Here is a 15875-nt window from a genome sequence, read left to right as displayed (position 1 = left end):
TCAGCCTAAATGTACCCATAAAGGTTCAGCTGTTTAGTTGGAAACCGCATGTAATGTAACAGCTGTTTCATGATCATAGCAGTCAGAGAGCAGAGATAAGAGGCAGGAAATGGATGGATGGATGGATGGATGGATGGATGGATGGATGGACCTATTAAAAATGATTCTTTAATTCCAGTTCATTAGTGTTTTACTAAAATCTTCACTTGTCCTGATGAGCTTCCGGCTGTAAGAAGCAGTGGTGACGGTGTCTGCTGCAGGACTGATGGTGTAGCCCAGGGTTAAATGTAAGACTCTTAACACCGTCTAAGGCCTTTTATGAGGATAGTGAATGAATACTTTTCCACACTTTTCAAGACCTGCAGCCATGCAGCTTTGAAGATAACTGACAAACGTAGTGTGAGCGCGCTGTAAACCACACTGGTGCTGCACTGTGCTCTCCCACTTGACTGATCTGTGAAACAGCATCACGGTTCTTATCTGAGTTATTGCCCCACTCCTCACCGATGTTCTAGCAAAGCACAAAGACTTGAAGGAGGGGGGGGGGTCTGAAAACACATAATGACACCTCGAAGGGTCACTAAATAATTGTATGTTGTCTGTTTAATCTGCAAAAAGCTATTTGTTTGGAAAAATAAATAAATTTGGATGTTAACTTCCAACAAACAGAATAACTGAGACAAACAGAACGTGTTTCCAAATGGGGTTTGAGTCTGGCTTTAATCTATACTAAAGTAACACCAAGAGTCAAAGTTAAGTTTACACACACACACACACGCATATATATGAGTAGGGCCATAAATTCTGTTGTCTCCTTATCCTTATATTACGCTCCCCCCCTCCACCAGTCAGCCAGCAGCCCCTTTGTTACTCTCTCCCATACTGACCACTGCTGGCAGACATTATAAGGTTCTTATCAGTACGTCCATGTGTGTGAGTGAGCGCACGTGTGTGTGTGTGTGTGTGTCTTTTCAGCTGCCTGACAGGAGTTGCTGGATTCCATCACTGGATCTGTTACACTCATCTTTGATGCTCTACAGAGGAGCAGGCTCCTATTGTGTGTGTGTGTGTGTGTGTGTGTGTGTGTGTGTGTGTGTGTGTGTGCATAATCGATGGAGTGAACAAGTGAAACCTGCTTTGTACCCTAAATTGAGCTTTGGGTTTAAAATCTTCTTCATGTGGTCACACCACAGTCATGCTGTCTTCACACCACCAGCTTTACGGCACACACTGATTCTCTGTTGTGTTGATTGGTCTAGTGTTAAAGCTGCATTACATTATGGTTGTGTTTGTGCGGGGGCAGCAGAACACAACATGTGACATATTATCACCTTGTAAAACGTTCTGACCATTTTAGCTCTGGTTGTGGTCCTCTCTTCTCTGTAGGTGCTAAATGCTCCACCGTGTTCATCAGCTGGGCTCGCACCGTGTCTGGCTGCCAAAGCAATGAGCTAAAAGTATCTGCAGTTCTTTTGTATTTGGTTATCATGAAGTCTCTTTGAACTACGTATCTGCATTTTCCAGCAAAAAATAGCAGTGAACTATTAAAGGGTCGTCTTGAATCAATCACAGCCCACAGCATCTTCCGTCCAAAGACCGCGGCAGGAGTGGCGATCGCCCCACGCGGAGAGGAAAGAGCGCCTGGATAAGAGCTAAGCTAACCCAGCTCGTCCCTAAGGCTGCTCCTAGCTGGCATTACTGTGTGGGAGTGGGATGTCAAGTGGATGAAATGGAAAAATCAGACTGTTTGTGCCCGCATCTTTACACAGACCTGGCTTCATGTGAGGTTACATACTACCAGGGACCAAGAAAAACAAGGGAACACTTTCACACAAACTACTTCATTCTTCAGGATTTCAAGCCTATAAAAATCATGACCCTCCCTTACACTGAACTTGTGTTAACAGGATTATTATGTCCAACTGTAGTTATCATACGGTAATTATAATGGCGACAATCTTAGCCCAGTGCTGGTCACTAGTTAAGATTAGGCTAAGAAAAGACCTGAGGACTAGCTCATGCTTACAACCTGGTCCATCAAAGAACACAGAGTTATTAAGTCTTTGCAGCTACAAAGAAGCAAATACAGAATCATTTCTGCTGTCAACACATCCGGGTTGACGCACTTTCAAGTCGTTTCAGGTCTCAATCAGAGTACCGCCACTGATGCAAAAGTGGAAATAAGTTTTCATAAATTTTCTTGTTTTTTAAGAGCTAGCCTGTGTGTGTGTGTGTGTGTGTGTTGAAGGCCAGCGGAGGCCTTTATTCTGGGAAATGTTGGTTATATAGGCTAGCCTGCAGTATAATATGCTAGGTTATGTATAAAGTTATGCTAAATTGAATGTTTTTCATGCTCAAGGTTGTTCTTGTGAGATTTGTGTTCCCCCGAGAGACCAGAGAACACAGACAAACAAAAGAGAGAAAAGGAGCCAGACTAAAGAGGGAAGAGGGAGGAATGAGACAGACAGAAGGAGGCAGGATGAGTGAGCCGGGGAAAAGACAGGAAGACGGGAAGAAGACAAGACGGGGACTTAAAGTATGAATAGTAGAGGAGGTGGTTGTGTGTGTTTAATTTCCTTGACAGGCGCATGGAGAGAAGGTGGATATGAAAATTGTAATACTGCTTTGGTTCAGGGTAAATATGTTTGTCTGTGCATGTGGTAAAGATATCCATGCATGGTAATGTAACATCAAATGTACTTTAAAACCAAATTTTGAATTCATACTGGAAAAAAAATGGTGCGTTTTCAGATATCTAACATTCGGCATGTGAGGAAGAGGGAGAGGAAGACGCTGGGACGGGCCTCACAGGAGAGGCTCAGCTACAGCAGGCAGCCAAGCAGTGTGAGGTCCCAGCCTTAGTGACAGAGTCAGTGGAGGGGGGGGGGGGGGGTCACAGGCAAAGTCTTGCCATGGGTTATGTGGTGAGAGAGGATTCCTGCTAACTGTTACACCACAGAATGGAATGCTGTGACAGTTCTCTCTCTGTCGACCGCTACGTTCAAGAACAGATGACCAAAGACAGACCGGAGATGTTACACTGGCACAGAGATCGGGTGTAAAAGCCACTGCTGTAACAAACATTACAAATATTTCAAGCATCGGCGATGAAACTTTGGAATGAGTGTTCCAGGAGATGGCCTGGTCCTAAATAGCTCGCTGTTCGCAACAACTGGGTATAAAAACAGGCCGGTGACGCTGGAAGAAACGTCAGAGGATCGACGTCTGGAAGCCACAAAGGTTTGAACAACATTTTGTGCTTATCCATCGAGTAGATGTTAAGATATTTCACAGGAAGAGTCAAAGCTTGGCCTGATGGTGGCGTTAGAGCCAATCTGGGGTCACCAAATCCTTTAAACCTTGTGAGTGTGACACCCACTCACTGGCATCACCATCACTGGACCTATGCTGCTAGCATGGCCAAAGAAATGGCCAAACCTGTGTTGACTTTAGTGTACTGTCTGTTTCTGGCCTGACCCCCCCCCCCCCCCCTTACACACACAGAATCCCTCTTTCCAAACAATGGCAGGTGACATAATAATTTGAGGAAGGGGGAGGGATGATGAAGGCCATTCAGTCATGTACAGTATGAGGCCTCTGGCTGGCTGCTAATGAGCGCTGGCCCCATTCTGCCTCAGCATACACACAACAGGAACAACCCCCCCCCCAGCTACATTGTTACATTTAGTCCCTGGAATGAAGCACAGTGTGCACACCTCCTCAGCGGCATTGTTGAGCTGCATTCTGCCATCCACACTTTATTTATAGGGGTTTACTCTGTAGGGTGAATATCAGTGAAGGAGACAGTTGTGCAGATCACACCGGTCAAACTTATCTGGATGAGAAAACGAACATGAATGGGGAAAACCATGGAGTGTTTGTTGTAAACCTCCGACTGACTAGTTCGACTTTACCAACTTTACCAACATTTCGGGTTCTGCTTTGTGTTTGATGAAGTGGATGAACTGCAGGCTCTATGCAACGCTCCTTTTCAGACGTTGTAGTAGTGATGTCATGTTCCGAGGCCTCAGCAGCTACTTTAGTGTTACCATAACAGACCGACAGGATGGACAAAACAGTAAGAAGTGATAAACTGAAGTAATGAGGATCCAGTCCTAGTAATGCTGCTGCGTGTGGTGCTGTAGACGTGTTAAAGCCTTGTCAGACATGCACCTCTTCACGTAAATGTGCTGGTGATGTCACAACAGCAGTCTAACTGCATCAGGCCAGTTAACATGTTCATCATGTCACGTCACACTAATGACACAAAGGCAGCGGCACGCAGGTTTTAACCTGAGGCAGAGCGAGTATGTGACTTCTTTAAATCAGCGTCATAAATGCAGCACTTGATTATCAAGTCGGTTTGTCTAATGATGTACAAGAGACAGAATGAGCTCGTTTCATGTTGCTCCAGGTTTTTCTGCTCATCTGAGTTTTCTCTGTTGGTGCTATTCTGTGTTGGGGCACTGCTGACATTCTAACTCATATTCCTTATCACAGCAGGCTCTACCGGGCCCGGGGAAAATTATTTTTTTTAAAATCACAGGTAAAAGTCACATGCCTGTGACAGCGCTGCAGTGACAGTGCTCCCTGTCACACACCAGGTGACAAATAGGCTAGTACGCAACACTGTGATGCTTTTTCCGCCTGTTAGGACCTTTTACAGAAATGACAGCTGGATCTGAAAGGCTTCAGAAACCTGATCTGTCTGCGGACCTCTGACAACACACACACCTTATCCCCAGAGACAAGGGACGTATCAGCAGGAGGTCTGAGATCTCTCCAGGGGCAACATGTGGCCTAACCATGGAGGTGGGCGGTGGGGGAGGGGTTACTCAAACTACTGGGGGGGGGGGGGGTAAATTGTGTCTTTTTTCTTTTGTTGTTTGTGTCCCACCTGCAAATCACATTAGCAGTTTTCAGTCTCTCAGCAGATCATGGTCAAATTGAGTTTGCAGCTTATCTAAACCATCAGTGGAGCTCACGGGGACACAGATGTGGTGTGAATGTGGTGTGAAACGGTGAATAGAGGCCAGCTGGTGGCCATCAACATGCCAAACTATATGCAGGAGCATCATTTCAGTGAAATATCTGCTCTGCGATGGGCTGTGGTGTCTGTGGAGTGAAGCTGGGAAGGCAGCTTCTTAAGTGTCAGGCTAGTTTTTGGCTCACAGACAAATAGTCATTTAAAGAATGAAATACACAAATCAACTGATCAGTTCCACAGACAGTGCTACTTAAAAGAAAACAAGCTAAAACTGGTAATACTAGAAAATGAATGAATGAATACATTTTCATCAATCTTGCTGTGGTGTTAAAGACTGACACTTTAGTTCTAATGCAGTTAAATACAGTGGAGGAACGGACCCACATGTCCAACTGGTATCTTCACGTTCACAATGAAAGCATCATCACAATTAGAGCTCAACAATAAAATACGCCAGTGTATTTTTGTTTGCAGTATTTATGATTTACGCTGGCATTACTTTCTAAAAGTAAGCTTTAGGCCTGTGCGCACCAATAATCACAAACGTTTCACTGTTTACGTCCTTCCAGAGCTCTTTTCAGGTTGGAGCTGCTTCTTAGCAGTCTCAGTTTGCTCTAGAAGACATGACCAATGAAGCTCACCTTGAGAAAGATACTTGACAGACAAGCGTCTGTTTAGTATCATCTGACGATGTAAAAGCTTGATGTCTGGCTGACAGTCCTGAACCACTGGAGCTGTCTGAGCTGCCTTCAGCTTCACAGCAGCTTCTGGCTCTGACACCTGGAGGCCCGGTCTTTACGTCGGTGAGTTTAAAACAGCCATGTGACGTGATTAACTTCATGGGAAATGTGATTACCCTCGTTCATTTGGCAACTGCTGTGCGATCGGTGAGATTGTTTATGTGGAGGGAGACCTGCCATACGGTCCGCTCTGTATAGTACACAGCAGCATGCGGCCTGCAGCACCGAGGAGCTTCGTTTCGGTTGGCTGACTCACAGAATGTACGTGATTAAGCTACAGCTGAGTACATTTGGTGCTACAACTGTCATCAGCTGACTTCAGCTGACTATAACCTAACCTAGCAGCTCATTTGGACATTAATAATGCCCGTTAAACCACAAATCATACTAATACAAATTGTGATTTTTGTGAATGATGAGCCTTTTATACAGCAGTTGGACTACAGATACCTCTCCACACCCCATGTGATCCCAGCTGCCTCGTGGGAACATTTTTGGATATGAACCACATCCACACATATTCTGTTATTCTCACATGCAGGTCCTCTGTAAGCCTGTTTGCCAAAACCTCCACAACTACAGACTGAGTTTCCTTTTGAGTTGAAATGAAAGAAGCATGTTACTTAACAGCTCTGATTTACAGCACACATTTACAGTCGACCACAGTCTAATTGATTTAGTCAGCCGAATGCTGAAAGGCTCAGCATTAACATTCCAAATAACATCCACAGTGTTCCCTGTTTGGCGTTTCCTGCACATTCGTTCCTACTGCAGTGAACAGAGTCATCCAGAGACACAATCATCTGGATCCCTCCTCCCCTGCTATGACCCTCCTGACATTCTCACCACACAGTGTCTTATTAACAGAGAGTTGCTCTAGTGGTAGTAAACACGATAATTGAAACACCAGCATCCTCAGGCTGGGCCACAGCACTACTAACCAGGTAACACTTTGTGAATGCCTGGATGGCTTACAGGGGCACTGGAGGGGTTTAGTATCTCACTTCCAGAAGGTTGAGTCGCAGACTGGATGGTGAACAAAGTGGAGCATTTAGCAGCTAAAGAGCCAGATGTATCCCTCAGGAGTTGTTGAGAGATCAAACCAGAGCTCAAAGAGAATATTGGACTTGCACTCATCAGGTGGACTCAAACGCGACAATTCTAATGTTGCTCTGTGACTGTGTAGACATTTTCAGACCAAAACACCTTTACAAGGTGATAATATATCAATGGTACAGGACAAAATGGCAGAATTGGACAGGAGAGGAACCAGAGCAGGGCGCAGCAGAAGGGAACAGACATGATCAACCAGTCCAACTCATCATAATGTGTAGATTATTGTAGAAAACTATTTACCTCCGTTTCCCCCCCCCCGCTGAAATGTCCACCCCCTCCTATTCAAATGTAACATAACTCTGGGTTTCCTGCCAGCCAGTTTCCGGTGTGTCTGTTTGCGCTGAGGGAAGGAGGGGACATGACAGCATGGCTTGGTACTCGCTCGTTTTGCAGGGTTCAGAAAGCACTGGATCCAAATGGATCTTTGGTTCAGTTCATTCATTCAGTGCCCTTTTCTGATTAAACAGCCAGTTCAAGTTTTGAGTGTACAAGTGGGCTGGAGGCATGGCAGGGAAGGACAGCCATAACAATCAAAGAGAAGTAATAATTCCTAATATGCAGACACACTAGCCACACTAATAATAACGGGTCAATACTGAGATTTATCTTTCTCAACCACAAGTGTCAGTATTATGTATTAATATCTGGCTCAAACATCTGCTTTTATTCACCCCTTCACAACAATCCTACACACTGCTTACATTTTACACCATTGTCTGCTGTTTTCCAGAGCGTGGTGCACTGTTTCATGTACTCAAACGCTTTACTTCCATCCAGGCAGCTATTGGTTTAACTTCATTTCACTGCAGAATTTAAGAAAACTTGCAGGGACACTTTCTAGATCCTTCACAGTGACCATCATGTCTGCTCTTGTTGTTGTTTAATTTGCTACGAAGAACTGTCAATCACAGAGTTTGTACTTAGAGTATTATCACATGACAATATCAATCGATCAATCAATCAATCTTTATCTATAGAGCACCAATTCATAACAGTTTTATCTCCATAAAGAGCAGGTCTAGACCAAACTCTTTAATCAGAGAGAGACCCAACGATTCAGGAATTCAACATTAAGGATTCAAGAATCCCCACATGAGCAGCATCAGATATTATATTAGCAAACAGTGGCAGTTTCTTCCCTTTAACGGGAAGAAACCTGGAACAGATCCAGGCTCAGATGTGGGCGGCTTCTGTCAGGGTCCGACCAATACCGACCAATGACAACAGGAAGAGCAGACGTTAGTATCACTGCGAAGGGCTGCCTCTGCAAAGTTTAGTCAAGGCTGTACTGCCCCCTCTACAGGAACAGCCTGCTACTTAAAGAGTCTTTGGGAGCCTGTTTACACTTAAAATGTGTCTTTGGGGAACACAACACAGGAGGACTCCTAAACCACCACCAAGACGCATTGTGATCCATTCACTCAAACCACTTGCCGAGGGGGTCTGGGGAACAAGGACCTAACAGGAAGATACGTTATTAGTGCAGAGCATGGTGGTTCTTTTGGTGCCTTTCCCCTGCCAATCAACAGGCCGTACATATATGGTGTATCAGTTCTTGAAACATTTTCGTCTTCTTTGCTAGTCTGTGTGGAACAATTTTGGTGCTTGGCTGGCGACAGACTGATGTAACGCATGTGCATGGGGTCCTTTGTGACATAGGCAGTAACAAAATCAGCTGCCTTCTTTGTCTACAAACTCGGCACAGAGAGCAGGAACCACAGAGGGATGTACTACGAAGCAAGTACAACACAGGCAGGGGAGGAATGCTGCAGAATAAGTGAACATGTTTATTTAACCACTTAGTGACTCTCAGCCCTCCCGTTTATTTCTAATGTAGCAGCTACGCACTGCAGAGCTCTTATTTAATACAGCATGGCCAAATCTAAATAAAATGAATTCTATTGATTGATTATTATCTATGACAATAGACTAATTCATCCTAATTGGTGTTTTAGCTGCAGTATCAACAGCGTAAAACAGCATAAGAGACATCTGAAAGTGAGTAACACACAGAGAGCGGGTCCAGCCGTAGTTCATGTGTCAGTCTTACTGCCCAACAACACTCAGCATGCACACAAACACATTTTAACAAGATGAAACCACTGCTACAAACTAAATAACAGTGAGCATTGACTTTCTATCGATTAGGTTTAACAGAATGAACCACGGTGTGTGTGGTAGTGTGTGCAGGAACACACACCCTAACATACACAGAGAAGAGAAGCCTCTTATGCTGTCAGTCTCATTCCTGCATTCCTCAGAGCCGTTTCTAGACTCTGTGGGGGGAGTTTAATGGATGGAGGTCAAAGGTCACTTCCTGTCAGTTGATTAATTGAGATTTGCCATAAGGAGCTCAGCATTAAAGGATCAATAGAGAATGTTTGGTTGGAAACAGGAGAGAATATTCAGAAATGCACCATCGTGAATATTCCCTACGCACCATCGCAGCATTTATCATGTAAAGAAAACAACATACATTTCTGTTCGCCCAGGCTATCATCTGAGACATCTGTGGTCCGTAATGGTTGAAATATTTCTGGGGGCTTTTGACAGGAAGAGAGAAAAGTGCACTCAGTATAGTGCAGATCTCCACATCTAAGCATAACCTGACCTTAACCTATAATCACTGTAAGCTTTACATGATATTTCACTTTCATTTCAGTCTTTTTTATGACAATCTTTGGTCCTCCTGGCATATTCATGTCGTATCCTGTGTACCTTTAGTAAATCACAGCACACTGGGGATGGAAATAATCTGCAGATGCTCTGGTTCAAAACCAGACCAAACTTTTCCATGGATAATCATTTTTGAGCCACAGCTAACAGACTGGGTAAGGCTTGTTTTTAGCCAGAAATGCTTTTTGCACGCTGATTTCTGTTGATGATTTGCTGTCCAGACCGTGTAGAGACCATTAAGTGTGGTGAGGAGTCAGCAGTCAGTGATGGAATTACAGTTAATAAAAAACGTTTTCCAAAACTTGAGGATCACCGCAACTGCGAAACATCGTTCAGCATAAAGACATGAATAATAAATGTGCAAGTATTACACTGATTGATCCTGTCTTTTCTGACAATACACACACTCGCACAATCAAACGCATGATCCCCTCCAAGTTTACACCGATGATGATGAATGTTTGTTTCTGTTATTGTGTGACTTTGGTGTTTTAGAGTTTTAGCCACACAACAAACTAACTGAACGAGGGAGCAGCAGACCAGCAACCCCCAGTGTTCTGTGAGCTAAAATGGCTGTTTTTGTCAATGGAGTCTGGTGTGTTTGAAGAGAGCGATGTAACGGATGCAACCGTTTGCTGTTAAAAGGGAGATCTTATCGCCTGTCAGCAAATGTAGTTGATGAACTTTGATAATGTAGACCTTTGCCCCAAAAGATGCGTGTAAATGAATTCGTTTTCATTAGATGCAAAAAAAAAACATTTTTGGGGGGGAAATGGATCACACTCTCTGGTGTGTGTGTGTGTGTGTGTGTGTGTGTGTGTGTGTGGTACATATGGTAACGTAAGGAGCTGGTGTGACCAGTCCAGCCACATAATGACTAGGTGTACACATACACTCACATACACCAGCTGCACATCCACAAAAACTCCAAAACTCGAATCCTATCAGAAAAAGAACAGATGCCAAACACACACACATACACACACACACACACACACACCTCCAGATGGGAACCCACTCATTTCATATTCAATTAGCAGAATCAAAGGAGGATGCAGACCTGACCTACTGTATCCTGTGTGTGTAATGGGAAATGACATAATGAGGTGCATATGGTGACACAGAGGGAGGCAAAGGGGGAGAGAACAGAGAGAAGGAAGGAGGCGTGGAAGTGGGGGTGGTGGGTGTTTAAAGTAAAGCATATCTCCATCAGTTGGCCACAAGCAGCTAAATTGGTTCTTTGTCATATTTCCAGTTGTGACCAGCGTACAGAACAAAGTCACTGTGGAGGCTCAGTCAGTGCCAGTAGGCCTACACGTCTGACAAGTTCATTATGCTGTGACCATCACGTGATGACGCAAGGCTCAGTTCTTAATACCCTACACTGTGGGATGAACTTGAGATATCATAGTAAAGGATGGAATGATCTGAAGAAGTGATTCTCATCCTCTCTCACTCCAAATTGATTAACACGTCCCAAAATGACACACTTGTTTATTGTAGGTAGAGTTTCTCCTCACTGAAAGTTGACAGATCTGTCCTGAGGGTGACCCGAGGGCTCATGAGAACTAACTTCATCAGGCAAAGGTACATTATTTCATGTTAAGACATAGTCCAGCTCCACCAAACGAGCCAACCACTACCACACACTTTTCTTTGCTTGTCTTTGTTCAGCTCAGAAAGTGACCTTCATTTCATCCTTTCTTTACCGAAGACACCACCAGCATTCATTAACACATCTGTACATGTGCCTGTGTTGTGCAGCTGGACTGACCATCTAGACCACTGAGCATGACTGCCACTTGTGTCTCATATTGCAATTCAATTAAGTAAAGAGATGATGATGCACGAGAGTAAAAGCCTGAGAATACTGCCCCCCCTCCCTTCTAGTGAGAGAACAGCACCCCTAACGGTCCTGGCCTTTTTCCTGCATGGGTGCCACGGTGTTTGGGAATGTCAACCGTCAAAAAGTAAAATGAGAGTAAGGGCCACTTGGACGTTGACTTTTCACTGACAACTGGAGCTCAGCGTCCCCGGACTGGCTGGGTGAATGTGTGAGGGCACGCTCACTGTGGCCCCTCCCTCCACTGCTGCCATTTTCGTCCAAACAAGAACCTGAAGCTGCTCCAGTGAAGCTGCCCGATAACTGCCGGTAGAACATTAAGAGATATTGCTTTATTCATCAGTGTAGTACAGCAGGAAGTGTGAAGAGTAGTGTGTAAAGAGTCCAAAGACCACGGAGACCGCCAGACTGTGGTCATACTGCTCTGTGTCTGCCGCCACTGAGTGAATGTGAAGCGAGGCGTCACTGGCGGACAGCAGTGGATAAACAAAGCTTTAGAGAGAAGGGTGAGACAGACTGGGTGCTGGAGCAGAGGGCTGAGATGGCACACTCTGATAACATGGAGATTCTTCCTTTATATCGTGCGAGGTGCCGTGTCGCAGGCCTTCTCAGACGATGCTCGTAGCTCGCACAGGGCATTCATGCTGTGTTTACTAGAAGAAGCAGGTCAGTTTGCAGGAGGCCCTGCAGCTCTGAGGCTCTGGTGCTCTGGCAGGACAGTCATTAGGAGAGGAGCGAGGGTCCAGGATCCATCAAAAAGGTGTTTGTTGAACAGAAGAAAAAATGTGAGAGCAAACTGTTGACAATCAATAATAAGTACAATGTGCAGAGATAAATCAGACACAAAGATTGTGAATAGAAAGACTTGATACTGCTGACACGCATGTTGTAAACAGAATAGACAAAAGAGCAGCTGTCACTCAACGAAGGGACATAAAGAGACACAATGTAAGTACACATGAAGGACAGCAGGATTTCAAAGACAGGGGAACTTTGAAACACAAATTCACAGCGTTGGCCAACAGCAGCAGGCCCATCTCGCCACACACACACTAACACACACAGACAGGAGTCCAAAAATTAACACCTGTTCACACAGACAAAGAGTATATGAAGAATGTGAGTGCCTTTACAGCAGTACCGTAACAATAGTCCGTTTCAGACTTAAAACCTGGTCAGCAAAACAAACCCAGGTGAAGCTTAGACCAGACACCAGACTGCTCCTGGGGGCCTGTGAGCCGGCTGGCTCCCAGCTGGATTTACTGAGGATGAAGGCAATGCTGGGTAAAACTCCGACAGACTCCCGGGGTTAGCAAGCTACCAGCTAACGCCACAGATGTCTGCCTCCACTAACAACAGTGATGTATGTCACCGTGTGACCGCTGGGGGCTGTGCTGCTATCAGCCACTAAGGACAACCAAGTCCCACTGGTGAGCATAGAAAACACCCTGTTGGCACCCATTAACCAGCCACACTGATTCATCAGTCAACCTCCAGCTCAGACAGTAAGTAACTATTCAGAGAGCAAAATGCCGTCGTCCAAATGGTTCAACAGACCAGTAGAGAGGAAATGGAGAGAATCTATGAGACCTATGTACGTACCCTGGACACTCTGGCCCAAAACCCAACATCATAATTATTTTGTATTAAATAATTGAGCGACTGAGGCCATGATAAAAGCTGTCCGCACACAAGCTGAAGTCAGGTATGCCTGTCAGTATTACACAGATGGCAGTTCAAACAAGATAAAATGCTAGAAAATTCTTCTTTCTGACGTTAGCAGGGATTCTTACTTCAGATGAAGTGGGGTGCCTGCACTATAAAACACTGAAGGAAACCCTGTGGATTTAAACCAGTGTTTGCTGACCTGCTCGCCATAACAACTTCATAAAGTTCAGATATGTCAGGGGTGTGTGTGTGTCACCCTCTTGTGGCCCAAAAACCAAATATTGCAATAATTCTGCACAAAATTTCAGTGAAGGAGACGACGCTCGGCTCCTGCTGCAGCTCCACACTTGCTGCCTGCCTGCTCACAGCGTGGTACTGAGTCTGAGCAGTCATGTTACAGTGAGTTGGTGTTTTTGGAAGGTGTTGGATGCCAAACTGGCCCATCATTATACACACACATATATCTCATAGCTGTATGAATAAGCATTCACAACCTCCTGAGTATCAAAATTAGCTTCAGATCCATTCATTTCTGTTTTTTAAATCTACATGTCTTTGGCTTTTTCAGATGCAGGAAAGTAAAATTCTCTCATTTTCCCATCCATTGATTGAATGGACTCTCTAACCTGCTAGTTGCTCTTTAACATGGGGGTCTATGGGGATTTGCTCCCTTTTGGAGCCAGCCTCAAGTGGCCAGTCCAGGAATTGCAGTTTTTGGCCTAATTTTCCAGAGTCGGAGGTTGCTGCTTGGTTTAAATTATACTCATCAAGTGTCAGCTGGTGTTTTTTTTTTTTTTTTTTTTACTTTTTAGCTTCAGCTTTATGGCCATATGAGATCTTAAATGATTTTGGCATCAATGCGGTGAAATACTTGTTCCTCAGTGGATTAACCAAAACATCTACATCAAGGCAGTTTGAGTTCTGAGAGAAGACCTGTTTCCACAGCTGAACACCTGAACAACAACAAAAAAATAGCTAAAGCCCCTCTTCTCAAAAGTGCATCACAGCCAACACCTGGGGAGGAATGGGAGAGACAGTACAGCTGATCAAATCAATAAGCACGCAGCTTTATGAAAACAGCGTGCTATCGAAGGTTAAAACATCTGACCGCAGGTAAAGAGGAGATTACATACAGAAATAGCTGCAGGTGCGTGAAGTTTGTTCAAGATTTCGCTGCTGCAGCAGACGGTGAGCTCGTGCATCATACCTCCACCTGTGAGGTAGCCTAGGAACCGAAGATCCTCTGCTAAAGCTGCACTCTGAGAGCCTGCGACAGCCTGGTGCTCTGCAAGACGCCTGTTCTGTTTACTAGCATGTAAACCTCAACTATGATAAGACTGCTGATGCCGCCCTCGATAGCAAAGCGCTTTGAACTGAGCGTCTCCCGGGAACACAGCCGGGCCAGCTAAACGTCACCGCTGCACCACAATACTCTCTTCAGTTTTCCATAAAACTTGTTTGTCCAAAAGGAGAAATCGTCGACCGAAGTGACCTTCACTGTAACTACAACTTCACTGGGAGTATTTCTCTTTTTTTTTTGATGTATCTAACTTAGACTAAACACCAGCAGTGCTGCTGGTTGGAGGAACTTTACATTTCAAAGTCAGCTCAACAATCATTAGACCAAGAGATAGCCAAGAAATTCAGCTATGTATGCTGCACTTTAATCTTGTGTTCACCAAACTATAATTAGGTTTGCGGGACTCAGGCCTGCTCGCAGTGGACATGGAAAGAAAAAGGGCTGCCGTTCACTTCCCTCCTTCCCCTCCCTCTTCCCCTTCTGCTTTGAGGAGTCAAATTGATTCCAGATGCACTCTCTCACGGCTAGCCTCCACAACCAAATCACAGCATGAAAGAAATAAAGGAGAGACGCTGAGCGAAACTTCGTCGGCCAGAAATATGAGTGGAATTTCTGCACAAAATAGGTGGAGGGACGACGTCGGAGGAGAGGACGACGCTGGCTGATCTGTTTCCAGTGCACTGCTATTCATCACACCTTTTTTTGGGGGGGGTTCTCTGGGATCTCTCTCGCCGTCATGAGCCCGGAGGACAATGTGCACCCCAAATGAGGATCTGAGAGCCGTGTTTCTTTCATGTTCCCGGCAGATGTGTCAGAAGAAAAAAAAAAAAAAAAACGAACTAAGTGATATTTAGCCAGAACAAATCCACATCCTGTACCCATGTGGACTGAACATCAAAGACCTCCCCACCAGTGAGGCCAATTTCTAACCCTGCCCACGGAGCCCCCCGAACACACCGGCTACAAGGAGGGGGCAGAACACACCGTGGCCAAACTCATGTTTAAGAGTTGACAACAGTTGAGGACTCTGTGCCAAATGGCTCCAGAATGTGGCAACTCGGTACAAAGTGGCAGCTCCATGTTGACTCACAGCATTAACAAGTGAAAGCAACTCCAAGGCCAGTTGGCTCACAGCACCAACACACACCTCTGTGTTTGCCTCACAAGTGCCAGTGAATTCATTAGAACACACACACACACACACACACACACACACACACACACACACACACTTGCATGTGAGCTTTCTCCATGCAGAGAGCCACACATTTATGTCTGGGTCCCCTCTCTGTCTCACCACGGGGTGATGGTGAGACGTGATTTAAAAATCCGTAGCTGCACACATGTGGCACGCCGCCTGTAATCCACCTGGAAATACCTGGGATGAATTGAGAAAGACCTTCTCTGCTCTGAGGAGCACTTTGGAGAGAGAGAACGGGTTCGGAGTAACACAAGAAAAGCTATTTTCTGGACGTGAATGTGTTTCGAGGGTGTGGGATGGGTGCCGAATTGCAGAACGGGTCCCAACGAATCTCCAAATACCTT

The 15875-nt window shown here is 45.1% G+C and overlaps 1 protein-coding gene across 1 annotated transcript in view; it reads right to left on the bottom strand.

Moving 5' to 3' along the window:
• The window catches only part of reck (reversion-inducing-cysteine-rich protein with kazal motifs), a 60467-nt gene that overhangs the window by 43473 nt on the left and 1119 nt on the right, over positions 1–15875 (bottom strand). The window lies entirely within an intron of this gene.

The sequence above is a fragment of the Pempheris klunzingeri genome, chromosome 21, assembly GCF_042242105.1.
Source record: "Pempheris klunzingeri isolate RE-2024b chromosome 21, fPemKlu1.hap1, whole genome shotgun sequence".
Taxonomy (NCBI): domain Eukaryota; kingdom Metazoa; phylum Chordata; class Actinopteri; order Acropomatiformes; family Pempheridae; genus Pempheris; species Pempheris klunzingeri.
This window is presented reverse-complemented; position numbering and strand designations above follow the sequence as displayed.